The sequence below is a fragment of the Carlito syrichta genome, unplaced genomic scaffold (assembly GCF_000164805.1).
Source record: "Carlito syrichta isolate Samal-C Ts95f unplaced genomic scaffold, Tarsius_syrichta-2.0.1 Scaffold287598, whole genome shotgun sequence".
Classification (NCBI taxonomy): Eukaryota; Metazoa; Chordata; class Mammalia; order Primates; family Tarsiidae; genus Carlito; species Carlito syrichta.
This window is the reverse complement of record NW_007231694.1, coordinates 36482-58963: the sequence shown is the minus strand read 5'-3', so window position 1 is coordinate 58963 and position 22482 is coordinate 36482. Positions and strand designations below refer to the sequence as shown.

Sequence of the window (22482 nt, the reverse complement as noted above, 5' to 3'; positions counted from 1 at the left end):
AAGGTAGACAATATACCTTTACCCAGCTGCCTCAAGGATATAAACAAAGACCTACTTTATGTCACAAATTAGTAGCAGAACACCTAAATTCCTGTTTTATTCCCATGGATATACAAATTGTCCATTATATTGATGATATTCTAATGCGGCGGCACACCTCAAAACAGGTATATGATGCTTTGGAGCATATAATGATCTGTTTGTGGGAAAAAGGTTGGAAAATCAACCCTGCCAAAATATAAGGTCCAAGTCAGAATGTAAAATTTTTAGGAATCAGTTGGAATGAGGGGTGTAGGATTATCCTCCCCAAAGCAAAGGAGAAAATTTTTGACTTTGCAGCCCAAGAGTAAAAAGGAAGCACAGAAATTTATTGGAATGTTCGGATACTGAAGGAATCATGTTTCCCATCTGGGACAAATACTCCAACCTCTATATAAAGTAACTAGGAAAAAACATGAATTTGATTGGGGACTTGATCAGAATCAAGCCTTTGAAAAAGCCAAAGCAGCTATACAAACTGTCTTGGGTCTATGGCCTATAGAGGATGGGCCTGTGGAGCTAATGGTATCTACTGATAGCATGCATGCTAACTGGAATTTGTGGCAGAAACAGGGGGCCTAGAAGGAACCATTGGGATTTTGGTCACAAAAACTGCCTGAGGCTGGACAGCATTACATCCCTTTTGAACAACAGCTTTTGGCTGCCTATTGGGCCCTAGTAGAGACAGAACAGTGGACTCTGAATCATTAAGGTTAACCACACCAATTATTCAATGTATCATGAGTGATCCTGTATCACACAAAATTGGTCATGCTCAGGAAGCCAGTATAATCAAATGGAAGTAATATATACAGAATATAGCTAAGACGGGCCCTTCCGGCATCCTGACCTTACATGAACATATCTTTAATATGCCCAGTGATAAGGAGGGTTATGAATATCAACCTCCCCTTGAATTAGAAAATTCTGAAGTAACTTGGAATCAAGGATTCGAATCATTGACTGAAGAATAACAGTAGCATGCATGGTTCACTGATGGAGCTGCTAAGTATGCAGGCCATGAACAGTGCTGGAAGGCAACAGCCTATAACCCTGAAACAGGAATGGTATTAGATACCACGGGGAAAGGAAAGAGTAGTCAATGTGCAGAACTTCAGGCAATATTTCAGCTATTAGCTATGAATAGGGAAAGCAATGCCATCTTTTTACCGATTCCTGGGCAGTGGTTAATGGATTGGTTACTTGAATGTCTAAATGGCATAAAGATGAATGGAAAATACACGATAAATTATTATGGGGAAGTGAATTATGGAAAGAGATCTGAGACATGATTCAAATTACAAATGTTTCTGTCTTTCATGTTGATGCCCATGCGTCCAAAACGTCGGTAGAACGTGAGTACAATACCAAAGCTGACTCTCTGGCTACTATCGCGGTAGCAGATTTGGATGAAACCCAAATACATAAAGAACAAGCATCGGCAAAATGGATACAACACCAATCAGCTCATTTAGGATCGGCTGCTATGCACAGGTGGGCACAGGATCGGGGTATCAGCATTGCTTTATCAATGTTAAAGCAGGCTAAGGATGAATGCTCAACTTGCCAACTGGACAGTAAAAAGGCTACTCCCCAAGTCGTTACAGGGGAGCTCTATTGGGGGGTGGCACCGACCCAGATCAGGCAAATTGACCATGTGGGGCCCTTGCCAATCTCAAGGGGATGTCGGTACATTTGTACCTGTGTAGATACCTACTCTGGAGTCCTATTTGCCTGTGCATACTGGCAAGCCAATCAGAAAAATACCTGTAGAACCTTAGATAGCGTCTGTTTATATTATGGAATCCTGTCTCAAATTCAAAGTGATAATCGTTCTCATTTTAAAGGGAAATTAATAGATCAATATTGTGAGGACCATAACTTAGAATGTGTCTATCATATTTCTTGTTATCCACAAGCTGAAGGATTAATAGGATGAATGAATGGCTTGCTAAAAGAAAAACTACATAAATTGGGAAATGCCTCCTATACACATTGGGAAGATAATCTGTTTTCAGTCTTACAGCTGCTGAATAATCAGCCCTTGGGAGAAAGTACTCCCTTGGCCCGAATGATGACACCTAATCTACAGATTAGGAAGCACATTGTCATAAGTACCATAAAGTGGTGGATCTTTTCTGATAAAGCACAAGTCCCATATCAAGGTACTTTAGGGTCAGCTGGATATGATCTTAGGAGTATAGAAACTGTCTGCATTGATCCTCTGGAACAAGTCACGGTAGGTACTGGATTGGGTATCCAGTTGCCTTCTGGATATTATGGGCAAATAGCTGCTAGATCCAGTTTGGCCAAGAAAGGAATACAAATTATGGGAGGGACAATAGATTCAGACTATGTAGGGCAAATAAAAATAATGTTATATAATACATCTAAAGAAACCTTACATTTTAATGTAGGAAATAGAATAGCTCAATTACTGATAATCCCTTATAAAAAAGTTATTTAGGAACAAGTTTTTAGAGCACCAAATATTACCACCCGAGTAGGTGGTTTTGATTCTACTAATGAGACTGGAGTCAAAGTATGGGTAAAAAAGCACCCAGGAGACACACCTCAGCCTGGCGAAATAATAGCTTAAGGGGATAATAATGTGGTGGCAGTAATGATGCCAGGACAAGAATTCCCACAGATGCTTCCCACTAACCAGTTGTTTTATAGTACCTAGTTTATTCTTGTGCTGTTACTCCTGACCGTTGATGGGTGGAGCCCAGAATGAAGTTATCCAACAACAGTACATGGTTCAGGTGGAATTGGAAGAATGCAACTAAACCATGCCAGCAAGACAATTTCACCTGTGATGCTAACACTTCTTGTATAATTGCCAATATAACAACAGTCAATGCCACAGCCTGGAAGGGTAAACTTCCTTTGCAGGCTATTATAGCTGATCCCTCTCCAATTAGTATTAATATATCTTCACATGTAGATATATCTTGCTATTTAGTTAATATGAGTTTAGTTAGCCTATCCTATTACTTGGAGACAGAATTTATAAGACCAAATAGTTAAGTGTAATGCAACTGAATTAACTTTTACTGTAAATAGTTCCCAATTTTTACTTTGTTCAAATTCAACTGCAATTACTAATAGGAGTACTTGGGCTGATCATATTTGGGTGAATGTCAATAAACCCCCAAACATTACAGTTCAGACACCCCAAGTGGTAAGGATTCCAAAATCATGTGTCAATTCATCAGTTATGGCCAGAAAGGTACTCTTTCACTTTAATGTAACTTTCCCAATCATCCCACCTTGTGCTTGCCGAAGGCGGGCATGGTATGAAGGCGGGCATGCCGAAGGCGGGCATGGGACAGGAATGGGACTAGTAAATGCCATAGATTTGGAAGTCCTGGCCAACAAATTAAAGAACACTGGGCAAGATACCGTGGAGGCCACTACTGTTAACGCCCAATGGCTTCTGACTTCTATACTTCTTCATGAGAATACCTTAAGCTATCAAAAGGATATGCTAAGACTATTTAACAGGACCCGACTCCAACAGTATAACGTGATCATCCTTACTGATTGGACAATATGTTCTATAGAACATCTGTATATCCTGATACAAAAGGAAAAATGCACAACGAGCTTTGCAGGAGGAAGGAATAACATCATGGAGGGCCGTCGTTAAACTCCCTCAGGTGGCCTGGATAACCGCTCAATCCCTGAATGTTGCCTGCAAAGAAACTTGGTGTAGTGGTACCATACAATATTATTTACCTTCTGTAACCAAAGAATTGTGTCCATTTCTTGTACTCCCTCTTATTACTCCTTTCTATTTTATGGTACCTCAATTAGAAGGATCACATATTGATAAAGATAATATCACTTATAGGTTAGATGACTACAGTGCTGCTGATAAAGGACCTAATTGTAATGGTTTAATTAGATCTATGGAACCTTGTCTATTAATGCATTCCTCTAGTATGTGTCTTTGGACTTGTATCCTATTAACAATTTTTCAATGCTATATGAAATAGGAACTCAGCATGTGTATCTTGCCAGCAATAAGATGTCTGAATTAGGCCTAATGGGACTGACTGCTCCATTCTCTGGATGTCCGCAGCACCTGGAGATTCTCCATTGGAATGGTGATGTGTATTACCTGTTGCCCAATGTGGTGAATGATGTAAACCTTACTTGGATACCACATTGGCTTCCGCTATCACAAGTTTATTTTTACTTACCTACCTTACAACAAATTGTAAACGAATCTATATTACTACAGTGGCATCTTCAAGTGAATCAACACTCTCTAACAGAACACAGGCTTTCTATGCACATTGTATCTAACAAATTACTTGATATATCACATGTTATTGTGCAAGATTCTAATCATCACTGGTACCATTTCTTATTTCAGTCCTCTGCTGCACAATGGTATTTTGGAAGCATTTTTATCATATTAATCATTATGGGCATCATATTAATGTTAATTTGTGTATAATTGTTGAATGTATAAACAAATGCATTGAATGTATAATGCTCTAATAGTGGAAAGTATGCCCACATATGTTTTCCCCTTCTCAAATCTAGGGCCGAAATGAAAGGGTAAGGAAAATAGAGTAAGAGTTGACAAGGGGTATGATGTGTGCATGAGAGGAGGATGACCCCGGGCGTCCTTGGCTTGGGCAACTTGGCTACCCGCCCGGGACAAGGAAAGTAAACCAAATGTTCTGTAAACCAGGTGTTTTCAGCAGAGCATTTAGTTTATCAGAAAACTGGACTTGGACTCTAGCCAAGTTCATGAGTACTGAATTAATTGACGCCCGCTCTGTTAGCCAGGTGCCTCCTCTTTGTCTGAACATAGCATGAGAAAGAACAGCAAGGGTGAGCCCGAGGTTTAGATTCTTGATTGGGCGATGCTATCTCCAGTGCTGTCCACATCTGGGTGATGAGAATTTCCCCGAGATAGGATCACAGGATGGTGGTAAAGTGTTTTCATCTCTTTTTTTTCCTCTTTGATAATATATATTTCTATATCTAAATAAAGCTGTTTAATTTTCTTCTGCTGGCGTGTGGCGGTGTTCTTTGTGGATTGAGCCCAATTAATATTAGACCGTGCATGGTAAGATTTCTTGCTGTCACACAAGGAAGGGACAGGTGTGGGCCAGAGAGATGAAGTGACTCTGCAGAAGGTGAGGGAGGAGGCCCACCCAACTGAAGCTCTGTGGGGAACCCTCCCTTTCAAAGACATAGCCACAGATGCCAGGAGCCTCAGGCAGGATGGGAGCAACATAAGGGAGTGTCTGCAGTAACAACAAAGAGGACAGTGCTTAGGGACTGAGGGAGCTGGGCAAGGAATTCTTTAGAAACTTGGCAGGTGGCTCCCGTGAAAAAGGTCATGTGTAAGGAGACAGAGCACCCTCATCATGGGATCCAGGGCACAAGGTGGATTATTGAGGGAGGAAGCAGAGCTCAGGGCCACTGAGGTGGGACCTGAGGCCAAGACTAGAGCCCAGGGAAACTCTGCTCCCTGTAGCCTTCAAAGGCAGGCGTGGCTCATGAGGGCCAGGGTGCAGAGCCCAACTATGGGGGTGTCTAGGCAAGAGTGTCTCGTAGATGAGCCCCAGCGTGGGCAGGCCATGCTTCGAGTATGCTCCTAGGTCTCTGGTATTTCTGGAAGGTTCTCTCCTAGACCTGGCAGCTGGTGCCATGGGCGTTAGAAGGGACACCAGGGCTTTGGAGTCAGAGGCTGGAACATCCTGGCATGGTCCCCTCTCAGTAGGGGTTTTTGGACAAGTGACTTAAAGAAAGATTTTCCCCTTATCTGTAAGACAATATCATTTCTAGGACTACTGTGAGCTCTGGAGACAGTCCCCAAGGGTACGCTCAAAAACAAGGGCTGTTGTTTAATGGACCCAGTGGCTCTTCTCTGGTGGGAGGAAATGCCCCCTCCATGGGCTGCACGGTTCTCCAGTCACCATGCAGTAGAATTGTGTATACAGCCTTAAGTCCCACAGTGACAGCAGTGGGTTCACATCTGTATCCATCTTGCTGAGGATGGGGAGCTGTCCTGACCCAGAAGATGGGTGGGGGTGGGGTAGAACAATACTCAGATATGTGGTGGTTACGACTTCATGGGTTTAATAGGGCAAGGTGGTGTGTGTCTGTAGTTCCAGCTACTTGGAAGGTTTAGGCAGAAGGATCACCTGAGCCCAGTAGGTAGAGGTTGTGGTGGCTGTGAGCATGTCACTGCACTCCAGCCTGGGCAACAGAGTGAGATTCCAACTCAAAAAAAAAAAAAAAAAGACTTCACGGGTACGTGATTGAGAGGGAACCCTTGGTGACACGAGCTCGTATATTCATATAGCTGCACCCATTTTCACTGAAAAAAAAAAGTAAAAGAAGGCCACCCAAAACATCACAGATGTTAAATTTGATTTGCAAACCAATATGAAAAAAAGGACCAGTTTGTAAATTTTTTTTTTTTTTTTTTTTTAGTTATTAGAGACAAGGTCTTGCTATGTTGCCCAAATTGATCTTGAACTCCTGGCCTCAAATGATCCTCCCACTTAATCATCTCAAAGTACGGAAATTACAGGTGTGGGCCACCACACTCGGCCAGAAAGATGGTTTTATTGGTTTGCCCTCTCCACCATGAAAGACATTAATAATTTTTTAAAAATTTACATCTAAAATATATTTTTTAAAACTTGCATGAGGAAGTGTCCACTTGTAAGGTTCCTAGCCTTTCCCACCATGACTGCATGAGCATGAAGTCTAAGACTTGCAATCTCCTCAAAACTCCTTAGGGATTATAGCCGGGCTCAGTGGCTCAGCCTGTAATCCCAGCAGTCTGGGAGGCCGAGGCAAGTGGATTGTCTGACCCTGTGGGTTCAAGACCCGCCCAGGCAACTTGGTGAGACCTCATCTCTACAATAAATAAAAAACTAGCCGGGCGTGGTAGCGAGCGCCTGTAATTCCGGCTACTTGGAAGGTTGAGGTGGAAGGATCGCCGGAGCCCAGCAGGTTGAGGCTGCGGTGGCCGGGAGCATACCACTGCACTCCAGCCTGGGCGACAGAGTGAGACTCCAACTCAAAAAAAGAAAGAAAGAAACTCCTTAGGGATTATTTTCCTGCCCTTATTGCCCCAAGTTAACCCTCTCCTGGGAGACTCCTGCCCTCACCCATTGAGAAATACTGAGAAAAGAATGACCACGACTTGCCTGAAAGAAAACACAACAGCATAAAGTCTTAGGAGCAATGACCTGTCCTCATGCTGACAGTAGCATCTTTATTCTTTAAGACATCAGGCCCCAGGCATTGTCTTTCAGTGGATGTGCTTGCCAGGAGCAGAGGGATAGAGAGGCAGAAGTGGGCAGCGCCCAGGGGTGATTGTGGGCAGGGCACCCAGAGCCATGGTCACATCCCAAGGGCCGATGCTGCATGCGGTACTTCAGAACGTGCATTCTGGAAACAAAGCAAATCATCATTGTGAGCAGTCTCCTCTCCACGCTGTCTGACTTCTGAAGGTCAAGGCAAGCTCCAAGGTCAGCGCCTAGAGCTGCCTTCTCCCCCCCAGTCACTGGAGAAATGCTGATGTTCCTGCCATGTGGGAGAAGAGTCAGGAGCCCCACACTAAGTGAGACAAGGGGACCCAGGGGGTCAGGAGATAATAAGTGCTCAGAGAAGCGGGTGCAGTCCCAGGACAAGGAGCCAGAGAAAGGGGACCCGCAGGAAAGAGGCAACAAGCAACTCTCTCCCTTGGTCCCAGAGCCTCATTCAACCCTCCACCTAGGATGTGACAGGAAGGAGGAGGAGGCACCAGGGCAGGGATGGGGGTCTCTATCACTGACCAGGAAGGCTGGGATCAGCTGGAACTCAGCCTCCCTCATTGTTGCTGTGGGAAAAATGGTGAGGGTGGCCCCTTTAGACACTGAGTAAAGGAAAGTGCCTCCTGGAGATGTATCTTAGGCGGGGAGCTGGCACTTGGACATGCCAGATGGCTTATAGCAGGTGGTCCTGCCCAAGATGCAGTACAGCCGAGCCTGATGGAGCCAGGACAGCAAACCCCTGCATGCATAGCCATCTGTCACCTGCACAGCACACAGCCCCTCCTGGGAAGGGATTTCCTAGAGTGGTCAGCCTGCACCGTTCTCACAGAGGGAGAGAAGAAGGAAGGAGATGCCCATCACGGTAGGGGCAGGGTGGGGGGTGGTTGACTATGGAGAGGCACCAGGGTCCCACACCCAGCACTGCCACCATCTGCCATCTGCTGTGGGCAGGTCACATGTGACAATGACTCAGGGTGGTCTGTTTGCCGAATAGCCCGGAAAGTCAGCCCAGCTTTCCAAATCTGTGTATTTCCATTTCTTTCTAGAATTTTTTTTTTGTCGTTGCTGTTTGTTTGTTTGCTTTTGGCTCAGGGTCTCCCTCTGTCACTGAAGCTGGAGTGAAGTGGCACAGTCATGGCTGTCTGCAGACTTGATCTGGACTCAAGCAATCCTTCCACTTGAGTCTCCTAAGTAGCTGGGACTACAGACACACACATCACCATACCCAGATAATATTTTCTATTTTTTGTAGAGAGGATGTCTCACTATGTTGTCCAGGCTGGCCTTGAACTCCTGGCTTCAAGTAGTTCTCCCACTTCAGCTTCCCAAAGTGCTGGGATCACAGGCATGAGCCACAGCATCCGGCCTAGAATAATTTTTAAACTAGTTCCTGCCACATAATGCCTTAACTTTGAACACCTCTTGAAGCAATTCCTTTTATGTTTTACACAAGCAGGACAGAAGAGGATAGCCACTAGCCATGGGCTTCCCTGGGCATGAAGCTTCTGCTTCAAGGCCTCCACCAAGGGACAGTACTGGTGAGAGTGTCCCTCCCAAGGCCTGGGTGTGAGCAGCTTCCTGGAGGCCCCAAGTCTCCACCCCTGGGCCAGAAAGGACAGAGCTGCCCTGGGATAGGTGATGCCCCTGTGCCTGCTCACCTGTTTCCTGCAGAGGCTTGAAGCACCAGGGCACCTCAGGGATGCTGGAGTCGAAGCAGCAGCCACGGCTGTTACACTGCTCCGGACTGACTTCGGGGTAGCCGCAGTCCACCCGATCCTTGGCCGGCACAGCGCATTGGTTTGCCGCTGTCCCAGACAAAGCCCCATCAGCGGGTGAAGCCTTTACCAGGCTAGGGTTGGTTTGTTTGCTTCACCCTACAAGTTTTCACCCTCCCTCCCAACCCCTCTGCTCCTGGTGACACCCTCACCCCCAGGAGGATGGGCTGCCCGTGTAAAGACGTAAAGAGAAATGTCTTGCCAAGTGTTGCTCAGGGGGCCTGGCCACTTGCCCGGTGTCCCTCTCCCTTGGCAGGCTCTTATCACCTTTTCAGGAATTCAAATACAGGCCTGGGTCCCCTCCAGTTGGCAAGGGCCCCTGGGAATCTGGGGTCCCCGAACCCGGAAACAAGTTCCCCTGCATTGTTCGACTCATGAAAACATGCCCCCTTGCTTTAAACGGGAGGTAGCCGGAGATCTGCATTCCACAGAGACCATCACAGCGCACGCTGGCTGCTGCTCTTTTCCTCTCTGCATCCCTCATCCCCAAATTGCTTAGCTTGGCTGTCTCCCCCAGGTATGCCCCGTCTCCAGCGTTCCTTTCTGGGCAAGCCTGTATGTCTGTGTGTGTGCCACAGAAGTTCACTTTGTCTTGTGAACTAATTGGTTTTCTCCTTAGAAAAATGGAAATCACACATGGGCTGATAAATTCCCTTTTCTCGCTGCCAGTCTTTAGGTCCTGGTACTAGCAGTGCCCTAACTTTGCTCACACTAGAACCAGCTGGGGAGCTTTAAAAACTCCTGACACCTGGCTCCCCACCCGGAAATGGAAATGCTCAACTCTGTGGTGTGCCCTGGCATTGGAATTTTTTTTTTCTTTTTTGTAGGTCTCACTATATTGCCTAGGCTGGTCTCAAATTCCTGGGCTCAAGAAATCTTTCCCCCTTGGCCTCCTAAAGTGCTGGGATTACAGGCATGAGCTACTGCACCTGGCGAAGCTTTGTTTTATTTTTTATTTTTTTGAGTCAGGGTCTCCCTCTATTGCCCAGGCTAGAGTGTAGTAGCACGATCACAGCTCACCACAGCCACAATCTCCTAGGCTCAGGTAATCCTTCCATTTTAGCCTCTCAAATAGCTGGGCCTACAGGCAAGGTCCATTATACTCGGCAAATTTTTTTTTAGAGAGATGAGTTCTCGCTATGTTGCCAGGTTGGTCTCAAACTCCTGGCCTCAAGCAGTCCTCCTACCTCAGCCTCCCAAAGTGCTGGAATTACCGGCATAAACCATCACACCTGGCAGCACTGGGATTTTTAAAGCTCTCCAAGTGATTCTAGTGGGCTGCTAAATTGGGAACCATAGCCTTCTACCCTGCTTGGTAAATAACCAGCTAAAAGTCACACTTTAATTCCTTCAAACTTGTGGTAAAGGAACAGCCACACCCCCTATCCAGAGTTGCTATACTATGGCTAAATGAAGATTATACGTACTGAAAATGTTCTGGTGGTAATTGATTTCTCACCTGTTGTTCTCCTTTGTTCTGTAAATGTGCCATAACAATGGATGAAGACCTATATTGGAACTCAGAAATCTCTGGTGAAGAAGGCTACGGGGTCGTAGGAGATGGGCCTGAGTCCAAACCCTGATTTCAACACTGACTGGAGGGGATTACTAAGTTATTAACTTTCTCTGAGTCTCAGTTTCCTTGTCTGTGAAATGGGGACATTAAGAGCCACTTTGCAAGGCTAATGCAAGAAAAAGTACGAGTCTGGCCAATGGCAAGTATTGAGTTCATGCAGAAGTGTGCCCATTTCCCCAACCCTCGAGCCCACAGATGGCCCCTTAGCCTAGGTCCTCTTCGTCCCTTCCCCCACCCCCCAGCCCCACCTCCACCCGCGAAGTCAGGCCAGTACTCACACAGGCCCACGTACTCCTCCGCCGAGCTTGGGGACACCAAGGCCAGGGCCAGCCCCAACAGGCAGAATATTCTGACTTCCATGGTAATGGGCTGGTTCTGGAGACCTGGCCACTTGTGATGTGCCTAGAGCCGCCTGGAAGATTCATTTATACTCCTGTGTTTGCACTCTGGATTATGTTTGTTTGGGAAGTGATCTTTCTCCCCTCTGGCTCCTCCTGCTTCTCTCCTGTACACCATCAGCAGCCGCCAGAGGGCTTTTCCGCCCCAAAGGACAGAGAGAGGTCCAAACCCCACCCTTCTAGTATCAGGCAAGCATCTAGGCAGATTCTAGTCCCTGCTAACAGTTCCCTGTTGGGGAGGGGGCTGTGTCAGTCTCAACCACCCAACCGGAGGATGCAGGAGACTCCGGCTCCATAACAGGGGTTCCACAAGTTGCTAGATCCCAGATCAGCCTCGAGTGCTTGAGAACACGAGACAACTTGGAGGCAGGTTCTTAGGTCTTCCTCACACCTCGTGAAAGGCAGAAATTCCTTTCCTTTCTTTTCTGCATTTTTCCAGTAAAAAGTAAAAAAAATGTATATAACTAGTATATATAAAATTAACTATTTTGATAAAAGTATGAAATAAATATATCCAAAGCATTTTAATAAAGATATGATACACACATTTGGTTTTCAAAATCAAACAAACTGCCTGGGCAACATAGCAAGATCTTATCTCTACAAAAACATCAAAAAATAAGCCAGGTGTGATGGTGCATGCCTATACTCACAGCTACTCAGGAGGCTGAGGCAGGAGGATCACTTGAGCCTATGAGATCGAAGCTGCGGTGAGCTGTGACTGCACTCCAGTCTGGGCAACAGAGTGAGACCCTGACTCAAAAATTAACTAATTAATCAAAAATAAATAAACAGGCCAGGCTCGGTGGCTCAGCCTGTAATCCCAGCACTTGGGGAGGCTGAGGTGAGTGAATTGCCTGAGCCTGCGGGTTTGAGACAAGCCTGGGCACCTTGGTGAGACCTCGTCTCTACAATAAATCAAAAAATTAGCTGGGTGTGGTAGCTTACGCCTGTAGTTCCAGCTACTTGGAAGGTTGAGGCGGAAGAATCCCTGGGGCCTAGCAGGTTGATGCTGGGGTGGCCGTGAGTGTGCCACTGCACTCCATCCTGGATGATGGTGTGAGACTTCAACTCAAAAAATAAAGAAATAAACAAACAAATAAAACAATACAAAAACCCTCTACTGTCCAGAGGCATCCATTTTTAAATATTTCTGGTATATTTCTGGAAATTTTCTCTCTAGATCTAGTACAAATGGGAACTGACTATACACCTTTGCCCGGGGTTTTTTTTTCCCTCTTAATTTTGAAAGGCTATATGTTGGAATTTTTTTTACAACAGTCTATCTAGATGAGATGGGAATAATCATACGCATTTTCCAGAGGAAGAAGCTGAGGCTCAACATCCAGGTGCCTGCCTGCCGTTACTCCAGTAGCTCTGATAGAGCCAGGATTCAACCCCCTTCTGTGAACCCCAATGGGGTCTGCAGCACTAGCACCTGCACTTCAGTGGGTTGGCTGGTAGAGGGCCGGAGACCGACCTCAATCCCAGGAAAACATGGAATCCTGTTCTTTTGTTCTCTGTCCTGTTTCCTGTTTCTCTCCAGTGGGGTGTTCTGATGTCACACTCGCAGCCTCTTCCCGCAGCCTGTTTGGAAATCCTCAGGGTGGACTTTGTGTATCATCCTGAGAAATGGGAGCTCCTGGCTGCTTGAATTGAGCCTCCGGGTGGGTCCATGTGTGGGGTGGGCAGGGAAACCCTGAACCACCCAAGGCTGAGTCTATGAGCTGTCCTTGCCCAAGTGACCAGCGGAAGCCAGACTGCACGTGCACTGGGAACCAGGACATGGCCCACCTGGTGCCTCCTGGGCCCTATCCGTGTGTTCAGCAGGCCTTCGGGAATGAATTTGAGGTATCTTTGCTTCTGGTGGACCACCCCTAAACAAGCAAAGGAGGAAGAAAACAAAAGCAAATCTGCTTCATTTTGGGGACATTCACTTTTCCCCACTGGAGAGAGTGAACCCAGCTTCACTAACAGACTACACAGTTTTCATTAAAAAAACAGTCGGAGGGAAAATTCCTGGGTACCTTTTCTGATGAGACCCTCCTGCTTGCCCAGAGATCAGGCCAGGTGGTGGAGCTGGCAAGGAAAGCGTGAATCCCCCAGGAATGGGCTGCAGCCCCTCCCATCCATGGACTGGGGGAGAAGGATGATGATTTGAAGGCTGCCCAGTGGGGGGCATCTGTGGTCTCCCCTGCCGCCACACTTAAGATTGCCTGGAGAGCTGGACAATATTGATGCCCTGGCCTGGCCCAGCTGGTGGTTCCCCTGAGCTGTCAGCACCCGGAACCACTGTGCTGATGCTTGCTTCAGTTTCACTCAGTTAACATTGATTAAGCCCCTACTGTCTATGCCCAGGGCTTGAGGCTGGAGAAGGAAAGGTGACATATCCTTGTCTTTGAGGAGTCCCCCAGGAGGAAGGTGGAATCATGTCAAGATAAGACGGTGAAGTCAAGAGACCTGGTCCCAAGTTCTGCACTTTCTGACTTTAGCCAAGTCACTACTCATCTGTGCCTCAGTTTCCCTACCTGTCACATGGTGCCTAACCCACAGGACAGCATGAGAAGCTGACACATAGCCTTGCTGGGTGCCTGGGGACACACACGGGTCACCTGCTGGGTGGGCTGCACCCACCCCAGCGGCAGATGAGCCGAATTCCTGGTACCTGGGCTCTGGCAGGAGTGACAGCCATGGCAAGGGGGCTAGGCAGGATCCCCCAGGTGGAGGCAGCATGGGCTTCTTGGAGGAGGAGACACTGGAGCTGGGCCTTTGGAGACTGGAGCAAGAGAGCTGATGTGTGTGGGTGAGGAAGAAGTATGTGTGCTCCCTTCCTTCTGTTCTAGAGAAACCCTGACCCAGGAGCCCTGGGCTCTGCCCAGGAATAGAGGATGGGGCAGGAGAACCCACCCTGCCCTCCAGAACCCACAAGTTCCATGGCTTCCCCAGCTTCTCTGTTCGCCTTGTAGGAGATGGAATCCACCCTCTTCAGTTCTGTCGTTAAAGAACAACATGGAGACTCATAGATCGGTGGAGTGAAGCAGCTCTTTTAGTATCGTTCTTGCAAGACCTGGGGACTCTCGGGTGTGCAGGCACACCGAAGCTGGAAGAACCAGCACTTTTATCCCTACAACGCAAGTCTCTCTTCTGGTTCTTCACTGGTCAAGTACTGCATAAATTACAGGCTCTCCCCATATCCCGCCTACCTGATATATTTTGATTGGCTTACAGAATCATTTTATTTGCATGTCCTATTTGCTGATTTGTTTACAGAATCATTTCATTTGCATATCCTATTTGCCAATTGTATTACAGAATTACCATTCTGATTGGATCCTGCCAAAAGTTTAAACATGAAGCCAGCCAAGGTAAAAAGCCTGTGAGAAGAAAGCTTAAAGAAGTAGGAAGTGAATCAGCACAAAGCATTTAGACACCATCTTGAGAACTCAAGATAAGCTAGGCTCCATATTGAAAATACATCACCATTCTTATTTTCCACACCCTTGGGGTTTCAAGTTCCAGGGATAAAGCAGAATTGCTGTCAGAGCCAATGGCGTCAGGCCCTGCTGTTGATGATTCAAGATGGGGGCTGTTGCTGATGAAGCCCCTTCCCCTCCTCTGCCTCTGCAACCACATCCTTGCCACAGCTACCCCAGCCATGTATAATGTGAACTGCCCTGGGAGCCCTGCAGATCCCTCCCACCCTGGACTATTTGTGCTGATGTCCAAGGGGAGGGTGGGGCCTCCTGGATGGGTCTGGAAAGCAGCAGTCTGGACTGCAACCTTCTACCTCTGGAATGAGCAGTCATTGCCATGCATGTGTAACAAGCCCAGATTGAGTATGGCTCGCAGGCTAGGCACTCGGCCTGTGACTGCTGGAGTCTCAGGACACCAGGAAGAGCCTACTACCTCAGAGCCCACAGGCTGCTATGAGGGAATATGCCTTAAAGTATGACTTGATTGTGGCGTAGTATAAGAGCCAGCAGGATGGGGTGAAATTGGATGTGGTCTTGAGGGATGACTAGGAGTTCACCAGATGGGTGAAGGTCAGAAGGGCATTTTAACCAAGGCACTGCCTACTTGGCATGACTAACTCACCATGACATTGACAGAAAACACAGTCAATGTGGCATGTATAGGGTTATATGCTCTGTATCAACTCTCAGTTGTCTAACCCTGTCACTCTTGGTTGTTCAAGCCAGCGGGGAGTAAGATAGAGGAAGGAGGTTCAAAGTCTCGCTAGGCACCACCCCTGGTATGGCCCTGGGGCCACATGCCTCACAGGAGTGCCCTGCAGACCAGCTGTCACTTGTTCTGCAGCTGCCTTGGGTGTGGCCCCTCCCTCTGCAGAGTTTCCTTTCCCTCCTGAGAGGGGCCTGCCGACCCTTCCTGAGCAATCAAGACCTGAGTGTATTAGTTTCTGAGTGGCAAACACAGTGACTGGTTCAGGGGTGCTCCTGTCTTTTGACTCGTAGTTCACTGAGGGCAAACGGGGGTGAAGACTAGGAGCAGTACAAGGTGACCCACCATGTGCAGGACAGGAAGGGTTAGAGATAGAGAGGCGCCAGGTGAACTCTGAAGGGAGGGTGTTGGCTCTAGGGTCCTTTCATGGCCCCTGGGACTCTGGCCCCAAATGAACACTGGACTGGTCCCTGAGCTGCCACCTACACATCTGTGTGATGGTCCCTAGGGTTCATAGCACAAGAAATCTTCTGTGATGTTTTAGTCACTCACCTCAAGAATCAGTCAGAGAAATTCTAAATACAGAGCATCTGTGGATTTGGGACTATTGTATCCGTCCTGTGTGCAAGGGACAAGGAAAATTTCCCAAGAATGTGTGAACCCATGACCAGAAATCACGTAGCCAACTGCCACGGACGGGAGGGCCTCCCCAGGGACAGCCCTGCCTGCTGAACCAAGACAGACCTCTCTCAAGAGCCAGACAGGTGCCCGGTGTCACCTTGCCTTCAGCATGATGGACCCCAACCTGCAGTCCTGTGCTGAGCCGAGTCCTGGGGGACAATAGGGAGGAGTGTACCAGACTTTGGCTGACTGTATGCAGTCCTCACGTACAACCCCTGAAAGCCTGGGGGATAGGGGCAGGGGACTGAGTGCAAAGGTCCCAGGCAGACCAGGAGTCCCAGGAGCCAGATCCTCCGCCAGCCATGCCAGATCCACCAGGCTATCTCAGCCGTCAACCTCCTACCCGTGAATCAAGCCATTGCCACCAAGTGATTTGTAAGTGCACTGGGTGGAAGAGAGTCTGTCCCAAACTGCATGTCCTCCTTGGAACCTAAGAAGGTAAACTTATTTGGAAATAGCATTGATGCAGATGTAGTTAAACTAAAATGAGGTCAAACTGGAGTAGGTTTGGTCCTAAATCTAATCTGACCAGTGTCTTTATAAGAAGAGAAGAGACACAGACACACACAGAGGGACAAGGATATGCACACAGACACGCAGGGAGACAGCCATGTCGCAATGGAGGCAGAGGCAAACATAATGCATCTACAAGCCAAGGACATCAAGGACTACAGGCAACACCAGGAGCTGGAAGAGGCAGGGACCACCCTGTTCATGGACGCTTTCTTAGAGGCTTTGGAGGAAGCTTGGTCCTGTTGACACCTTGACCTCAGACTTCTGGCCTCTGGAGCTATGAGGATAACTTTCTGTTGTTTAAACAAGTGGTTCCCAACCTTTTTGGCATCAAGGACCGGTTTCATGGAAGATAATTTTTCCAAGGATTGGAGTTAGTAGGGATGGATTCAGGATGACTCAAGTGCATTACATTTATTGTACACTTTTTTTTTTTAGTTGGAGTCTCACTCCATCTCCCAGGTGGGAGTGCAGTGGCATGCTCATGGCCACCCCAGCCTCGACCTGTTGGGCTCTGGCAATCCTTCCACCTCAGCCTTCCAAGTAGCTAGAACTACAGGCGTACACTATATTGTGCACTTTTTTCTATTATTATTACATTGTAATATATAATGAAAAATTTATGCAACTCACCATAATTCAACATCAGTGAGAGCCCTGAGCTTGTTTTCCTGCAACTAAACAGTCCCATTTGGAGGCGATGGGAGACAATGCTAGAATCACACTTCACTTCCACCTTTTATCATCAGGTATTAGATTCTCATAAGGAGCATGCAACCTAGATCCCTCACGTGTGCAGTTCACAATAGGGTTCGGGCTCCTATGAGAATCGAAAGCTACTGCTAATCTAACAGAAGACAAAGCTCCAACCATCCACCGTTCCCCTCCTGCTATGCAGCCCAGTTCCTAACAAGTCACAGACCAGTACCAGTCTGTGATCCAGGGGTTTGGGACCCCTGGTTTAAACCACCCAGTTCATGGTCCTTGTTATAACAGCCCTAGAAAACTCACCCACCAAGGGATGCCTGGCTCTATGCATCTGTTTAGCGCTACATGTTCTGGCATGAGGAAGAAGGAGGGGAAGAACATATGGGAAGACCCCTTGAAATTGTCTCAAGGTAACCTCCCCTTTCCTGCCCTGACCCAGATCCCTGGGGACTGGATGAACTTGGTGCCCTCCCAGTATCCTATGTCCCCTGCTGTCTGGATGCCTTTGACCCCACACCCTCCCCAGGCCTCGACCTTGGGCCTCCGATGCATCGTTTATTTGTTGGTGTCTATGAATTACACACTGGTTATAATCAATCACCAAATGTTTGCTGGGTCCCTTCCCACACTCCTTCATGTCACCAGAATAATCCCCATGGAGTCTTTTGTTTGGATTTCCTTGTCTCAGGGGAGGCTAAGACAACATGGGCTAGAGAGAGGGGTGGAACTCTCATTTCCTGATGGAGACTGGACTGGATCTCTGCCTGGGGGAGGGGCAGAGCACACAGCAGCCCATGCCCAGGGCAGAGTCTGAGAGACAGGTGACTGTAATACAGTGTCAAAACCAGGACACTTTTCAGAGAGATTGGCCATGAAGCCATTGTCCCAGGCATACTAGGATGAGGGCCACTTGCCAAAAGAGCATTCCTGTAAGCCCCCCAGTTCCATCCTAACAAACAGGCTGCTCTCTCCCTCAGGTCAATCAAAGATAAGAGACAGAGGGCTGAAATAAATGGATGTTTCAACTGATACCATGGAACCAGGGAGTGAGTCCATGTATTGACCCAAAGAGCTTTCTCTCCCACAGTACAACTTACTCAGAATTTATACTGCGTAACCCCTCACCCACCCCCAAGGCTAAATTAACAAGGGCATGACTCAAGATCTCTTAATCCCTTCATCCATCCCTGAGGATGAAATAAAAGGCCTACAGTCAGTTTTGGCATGACTCAAGATCTCCTAACCATGTTGACATTTTAGAGTAACTTTTGGGATTTACAACCATGAGGACTTTAAATTTTATAGTACCTTAAGGAAGGGGAGATGGCATTTCAGTTGTCAAAGAAGTTACCTTGGAACATTTAAATAACTTTGAATTAAATATGAGAAATGTAAGAAACCCTCTTCCCCAAACCTTGGCTTATAGTACCCCCACTGAGCTGCAGTCATTTTTAGAGTCTATGGTGAACACTGTGGGACTTGGATGGAGGGGGAACAGGCCCTCACCCAGCCCTGGAAACAGAGACACAGACAAAAGATCTCAACACAAGTGTGGCATATTCTGTCATGCTCTGACATACATGGTCATGCACTGATGGGAAAGACACATGGGATATATGTGTTTGTATCTGGCCCCACATCCACAGCTGAGGAGCCACATGAGCGCATGGGATAACATCAATAAGTGCCTTTGTTTTTGTTTCCCATTCTGTGGGGACGGGTTCTTTCCCTTTTGGAAAGAAAAGTAAAGTGCTCTTAAACCCTATAGTCACTAAAGTCATAAAATATAGTTGTCATTCAGTAACTTAAAGGTTCAGTACTACATGATCATCAAAATTCTGAACTAGCTGGGTATGGTGGCTCATGCCTATAATCCCAGCACTTTGGGAGGCGGAGGCGAGAGGATTGCCTGAGTCCAGGGGTTTGAGACCAATCTGGGCAACGTGGTGAGATCATGTCTCTATAATAAATCAAAAAATTAGCTGAGTGTGGTGGCATGCCTGTGGTTCCAACTATTGATCCTTCCTCCTCAGCCTTCCAAGTAGTTGGAACTACAGGTGTGCACTACCATACCCAGCTAATTTTTTGATTAATTGTAGAGATGAGGTTTCGCCAAATTGCCCAGGCTGTTCTCAAACCTGTGGGCTAAGGCAATTCTCTCACCTCAACCTCCCAAAGTGCTGGGATTACAGACTTGAGCCACCGCACCCAGCTTATTTTTTAATTTATTGTAGAGATGAGGTCTCACTAAGTTGCCCAGGCTGGTCTCAAACCCATGGACTCAGGCAATCTTCTTGCCTTGGCCTCCCAAAGTGCTAGGAATATAGGCATGAGCCACCCTGCCTGGCTTATTTTTTTTTTTTTTTGAGTTGGAGTTTCACTCCATCACCCAGGCTGGAGTGCTGTGGCACACTCACAGCCATCCCAGTGTCAGCCTGCTGGGCTCTGGCAATCCTTCTGCCTTAGCCTTCCAAGTAGCCAGAACTACAGGTGCACGCTACTACGCCCAGCTAATTTTTGATTTATTGTAGAGACAAGGTCTCGCCAAGTTGCCTGGGCTGGTCACGAACCCATGGGCTCAGGCAATCCACTCGCTTTGGCCTCCCAAAGTATTGGGATTACAGACTGAGCCACTGAGCCATGCTATATTTTTAAAAAGATAAATTTAGATCACTATCTCACAAAACCAAGTTATTTTTAATTAGTCACACTGAAAAAGGTAAGTTTAGATCTACAACTTAACAACCCATTAACAAACTTCCAGATGTATTAAAGGCCCAAAGTAACAAGTAAAATTTTAAAAATTAAAAAGAAGTGTAGCTGGCCAACTAGCTCAGTCCCTCTTGATATAACACTGAAAACTCTGGAAAGCATATAAAACAATGATCAGCTGGCACTGGAGTGTGAAAATAATAACAACAATGAAAGAACCTTGTAAGATCCTGCAGGGGAGTTGAGACTTGGAAAAAAGAAAGAGAATGGTGTAGTTTACCATCCTTATGGATTTTTGCTTTTCCAAAGGGAAGGTCACAGTAGATATTATGTAGGTGTGGCTAAAACACCAGTAGAAATCTGCTGTATTTCTATCCTGAAGAATCAGTGTACAGAGAAGAGGGCAAACCCAGCTGCAGAAAAGTGAAGAAGAAATCCCCGAAGGAGAGAACCAAGGGGGAAGAGCTCCAAATTCTGTGTGAACACTCTTTCTAAATGTCTGTCTGACCTATGAACCACCCTTACACAGGACAGATTCCAACTAAAAAATAAAAGAACTGAATTGAAATTTGAATGCCACTCCAGAGGTAGAGTTTGAAGTTTAAATCCAGCTGAGCAAATTGTCTGTTAAAACAAACACACAAGCAAACATAATACTCTTCAGAGGAATATAAAGGGTCTACAGTTCCCATAATATAACAATATAATGTCCTGGGTACAATCCAAAATTACTAAACACACATATAAACAAGCATGTGTCATATTTTTTTTTAGTTTAAATACATTTTATTTTTAGACAACCTAATGACATGTTGTTTTTAGAAAGAATCTCTCTATTCCAAATAAATCATGGTCAAAGTAAATGAAACTCAAGATGACATCGGTTACATTTGTCTTAAATCCTAGTGTTATGTGGATGACAAACAGCAGCCAGTTATGATAGATGATAGATCCAAAGTAATTGCCAAATTTGTTAACATTTTTCCATTTGAACCATTCTTAAAGAAAATCATACATGGGGTCAAACCATCCTCACATGTCCAGTAAAGCAACCATGCCACCTGGATTCATATTTTCACCAATAAAGAGGGGATAGTTTTGTTTTTGTGTGTGTGTGTGAGTATTGGAATCTCACTCTGTTGACCAGGCTGGAGTGCAGTGGCATACTCACAGCCACCCCAGCGTTCACCTGCTGAGTTCAGGCGATCCTTCCACCCTAGCCTTCCAAGTAGCTGGAACTACAGGCACGAGCTACCACGCCTAGCTAATTTTTTTTATTTATTGTAGAGATAAGGTCTTGCCAAGTTGTCTGGGCTGGTCTCAAATCCACGGGCACTGATGGTTTTTGAAATTAGCAAGGACCTACTTGATTTGTTCTGCAGTCCCTGTCATAAAATATTTTACTCATTCTGGTCTCTGTTCTTCAAGTGTTCCTTTGATTGATTTCATGTAATCTTTTAGGTACTTCTTGTAGTCTTCTCTTGTGAAGCTGATTTCCTGCAGGTGATGGTTCATGACAATATCAAAACCAGTGATTACTGTTTTTGATACCCTGTCTTGGGGGCCTTCAGCAGAGGCATATCCAACAATGAGTGAGTCATCAATGTTATCCTCTATTGTACTGGCCATCTTCCTCTCCACCTCCAGGCACAACTCATCCACGATCCCTCAGATTTTGTGAATGTTGAAGAATATCTCTCATCGTGGCTGATGAGGTCCTGGTAGATAATCATGATGGCAAGCGAAAGGGAATGGCAGTAGTGCTAACTTAGCAGGAACCCAGAGCTCAGAAGGAGGACAGAGTGGCGCTGGGAGCAGTGGTAGGAAGTGGACAGAACAGTGACATGCACTTTTAAGAGAGAAAGCAATCATCCTGAGATGATCCAGATGTTGCAATGATCAAATAAAGATTTTTAAACAATTACTATAAGTATACCTGAGGAAATAAAAGCATATGTGCTCATTGTGTATGAAAAAATAGAAAACTCCAGTAAAACAAAAAAATAAAAAATAACCAATAGAAATCCTAAAACTGAAAAGAAATCTATGTTTGAAACAACAAGTCTATATGTGAATATAGACTAAACAAATAATAAATAAGCAAATAACTAATATATATGTGGCATTAAAACTTATTGGATGGTCTTAGCAGGAGATAAAGATAATAGAGGAAAAAGTCAATTAACATAAAGACAGAGCAATGTATATTATTCAATTTGAAGAATAGACAGAAAAAAAGTTCCTTAAAAATGAACAAAACTCCAAGAACTTGTGAGACAATATCAAAAGTTCTGGCAGAGTAAAACAGAAAAAAATGCCAGAGAAAAAATTAAAAATCTTTGAAAAGATTTAAAAATAGATAAATCTCTAACTAGACTAGCCAGGGGAAAAAATGAAAGAGAACACAAATTACCGACATAAAGAATGAAATATGGACAATTACTATCATCCCACAGACCATAAAAGGATAATAAGATAATATTCAGAATAACATAATACTAACATATTTAACAACTTAGATGAAGTGGACAAATTCTTTGAAAAACACAATTTAGGTCGGGTGCAGTGGCTCACGCCTGTAATCCCAGCACTTTGAGAAGCAG

General features: G+C 45.9%; 1 pseudogene; it reads right to left on the bottom strand.

The window, feature by feature from the left end:
- Positions 1 to 20852: 20852 nt before the first annotated feature.
- LOC103254868 lies at positions 20853 to 21612 on the bottom strand (annotated as a pseudogene).
- Between the last annotated feature and the right edge of the window lie 870 nt (positions 21613 to 22482).